The 3,696-nt window shown below is 47.8% G+C and overlaps 1 long non-coding RNA gene across 1 annotated transcript; it reads left to right on the top strand.

Annotated features, from left to right (window-relative positions):
- The first annotated feature begins 361 nt into the window (after positions 1-361).
- Positions 362-2,870, top strand: LOC144161966 (uncharacterized). Its single transcript, XR_013320550.1, has 3 exons — positions 362-784; positions 2,331-2,456; positions 2,569-2,870. It is a non-coding gene; the product is annotated as an uncharacterized LOC144161966 (long non-coding RNA).
- Positions 2,871-3,696: the final 826 nt, after the last annotated feature.

Raw genomic sequence — 3,696 nt, 5'->3', positions numbered from 1 at the left:
GATGCGCAGCGCGCGTCCCTTCTTTGAACCCGCCCCGTGGCCGCCCGCGTCAAGCCCAGAGGCGCGAAGTAATGTGTTTCCGTCTGCGCTCCGCGCTGTCCATTCATCACCGCATCCCAATCGGCAGGAAAAAAAAGAACATATGACAGAATAAACGAGCAGCTCGCGATTTTAGGAAAAGAGGTGATCGAACTTAACAGGTGCCCTCAAGTATTTGCACGTGGTTTCGTTTGTTGTGTTTTACTTAATTGTTTTTCTTTTCCTTTTTTTCTAGTGGTGGGAGAGAGTTACAACGTTTCGGGGTTACGGGGGCGTTGTCCGCCGCAGTTTATGCACGGATTTGTGAATGCAACCAACCAGATCGCCACGAGATGCTGATTGGCACGTGCGTCGTGGGCGGAGCCTAAGTGACCGATCAAAACAACGAGACACGACGTCTCGGGGTCGGATCCTCAGGGTTTCACACAAAGTTAGCTGTCTGATACGCTTATTTTACTTCTTACTCTGCTCAACTTCAACTTCAGTCTGCAAATATTTTTTCTTTCGTTTAAATATACTGTTAAAGAAACCTCCCCTACAATCGTCGTCGTCAGATCATCAGGGAAGATAAGAACCTTTAGTGTAAATATTCAACTTAATATGTCTTCGGAGTTCATCTGTCTGCCCTTCAATGCCGCGTAGCGACTGCACGGAATTCGGCGTTACAATATGTCACAGAAGAGGATATCGACATTTTTTCCTCCTACGTCCAAGCGTCCGTGCCAAGACACTGAAGCCAGCAAAGGTAACTATGCTATTTCTTTTACGGGTTTTCTTGTGTTCAATGTATGGTGCGTAAAATGCATGATCTTGAAGCCTAGAATCGGGTTTTCGTAGGCGGACAGGTATTGGCAGCTACGTTTGCAAAATAGCAACATTATTACTGATAAACCAGTAGTCAAGTGAGGGGAATAAGATGCATTATTTGCGAAAGTAAGCGTTAGCATAACCAACATGTAACAGCAACTCTTTCTCATAAAAGTCAGTTCTCCTGACTTTCATTCGTGGAGACATTTGTTTGCATGCATTCTTTTCAGTACTGAGACCTTTTCTGTATATGTCCTATTTTTTTCCTTCAGTCATGCAACTGCTTGAAATTCAATCATGTTCGGTTTCGAAATCATTATTTCGATGTTGTCGCTGCCTTTCTTAAAGGAGAAGGAATCCCGGATGTACCGAGAGGAGAGGTGCAGACTGCCGGAACCGCACCCCAAACTGACTAGGCAGCAACAGACGATCCTGCGTCGAGCGCAGGCGGGATCGCTTGCGCATCCCGTACTGATGAACCGCATGTACCCTGCGGAACACGATACGCTCTGTCCGTTTTGCAAAAGAGAGAGGGGCACCCTGCCGAACATCTTGGCAGAGTGTACAGAACTCAAGACCCCCCCTCCTTCCCTTCCCCACAACACCCCCAATCCCCAACCCCTTGAGCGATGGGAGACCTTGTTGACCAGCCCCGCCCTGCCGACTCAGCTCGCGCTGACAGACAGGGGCCAGGAGCTGCTGGGAACATATGGGTCCCGTAACTAGGGAACCACCCCGTCTGGTGCCAGCGCGCACCACCGATTTCTTGGGCTCAGTAAAAGTTGATTCCTCCTCCTCCTTTCTTAAAATGTTTTCGCCACGCCGGCGTACAATGCCGACGATGCCGGCAGGACGAAAAGCACTGTGGATCAAGCCTTGCGCTGTCTTTTTATTCAGTAGGTCCTTCAGTCGCGTGATGAGACAACCCTCTTCCCCCTTCAAAGAAAAAAATTCTTCTCTTTTCAAGAACACAGAGGAGCGCTCCCTTCCATGGTTTGCATAAAAAATCGAAAAAATTGCTACTCACGCTAAAAAAATGTCCCCTTCCCTGACATGCAATTTTCACGTCTGGTTTTGATCACGCGTAGGATTGAACAGGCCGGATAACCACGGGGGTGACGGAGCTATGACGAGGCGCAGTCTAAAAAATTTGGTTTTTCTACAACTCGTATTGAGTTTGTCGCCACTGCACCCTTAGCCTAGGTGGCACATCTTACGCTGTTTCCCCTAAACACATATAGATTCCGCTTCTTAGTCCGAAAACAGCTTCTAAGTCACAAACCGGTGAACCAGCGCGTTACGCTGAGCATTGCAGGAAACACCTTGCTCGCGCAGGACAAAGGTGCAGTTTCACACACCGAACATTATGCTACTTATATACATGGCGGTAGGAGCTTATAAACAAAGATGGCGCATTATTGGGCCATTGGGTATAGCGACAAGAGAGGGCTGCTGTTTATTTTTTTCCCTTGTGGTTTGCGCAGGTACTGGTTCAAGACAAAAAATCTCTACTGACACAAGAGACGAAGGACTGGTGCCAGAGCCACATCTGGAAACTCAGAAGCATGCGTCTGTACCGTCTGTACCGACAGGCTCAACATGCTCATCTGGTGAGAATTCGCACATATTTTTCTTATTCGTTCAGTTATTGTGCACAATTTAGAAACAGATCGCTCATGTATCGAACCACGTATAGTGATATCAAATATTTAACTCTTTCAGATGCGCAAACGGTCCTAACAAGCAAATTTGACATAGGGCTGCACTCGAATTACTCAACAATGGAAGACCAGACCAGATATCAGCTTCTGACATCTCCGTGGATTCCACCTCAAGGATACAGATTCAAATCTACGAAAGATTTGAAGCAAAACCGAAGATTTCAGTCGGCATGGCTCGATAGATATCGATGGTTGAGCTACTCAGACCTTCAACAAGGTGCTTTTTGTCGAGTGTGCGTCCTGTTCTGCGGGCCGGAGGTTGGCAAGGGCCAACATGCACGCACTGGAGCCCTCGTGTCTAAGCCTTTCAGAAATGGAAGCACGCTCTCGAAATCTTTGATGCGCACGAAAGCACCAAATATCACCGTGATTGTCAACTGGCGGCTGATAACTTTATCCAAACGTTCTTAGGAAACGCACCTAGTGTGGTTGATCAGCTGGACCAGGGCAGACAAAATCAAATAAGAGAAAACAGAAGAAAATTGCAGCCTGTTGTTGAGACAGTTCTTTTTTGCGCACGGCAGGGTCTGGCTCTGCGTGGCCATAGGGACAGCGGTCCTCTGGACTTGAGCGCCGTCTCCGCGGAAAACGAAGGAAACTTCAGAGCGCTACTTCGAATGCGAGCCGATTGTGGCGATACAGCTCTGAAGGACCACCTGGAGGGCTGCCCCAGTAATGCCTCGTATTTAAGCCCAGCGGTACAAAACCAAATTATAGAAATTTCTGGCGAAGTCATCAAAGAAAGATTGGTTGCAAAAGTAAACGCCTCAGGCTGCTTTGCAGTACTTGCCGATGAAACTACAGACATTGCTGGAATTGAACAGCTTACCGTTTGCGCAAGGTACCTAAACAAGGATACCGACAACATCGAAGAAGTGTTTTTAGGCTTTGTGCCAATACAGGACCAAAGCGGCAGAGCCCTTGCCGACACAATTATCAAATTTCTCATTGACCTAGGAATTAACATGCAACACCTTCGTGGCCAAGGGTATGACGGCGCAAGCTCTATGGCAGGTAGAAACAATGGTGTGCAAGCCGTCGTTCGCGAAAAATATCCGACCGCATTGTACACACATTGCGCCAGCCACTCCCTTAACCTAGTTTTGTGTGCGGCCTGCTCCATTACAGA

Source organism: Haemaphysalis longicornis, unplaced genomic scaffold (genome assembly GCF_048455015.1).
Source record: "Haemaphysalis longicornis isolate Haplotype H1 unplaced genomic scaffold, Haemaphysalis longicornis Haplotype H1 scaffold_12, whole genome shotgun sequence".
In the NCBI taxonomy this organism is placed as follows: domain Eukaryota; kingdom Metazoa; phylum Arthropoda; class Arachnida; order Ixodida; family Ixodidae; genus Haemaphysalis; species Haemaphysalis longicornis.
This window is presented reverse-complemented; position numbering and strand designations above follow the sequence as displayed.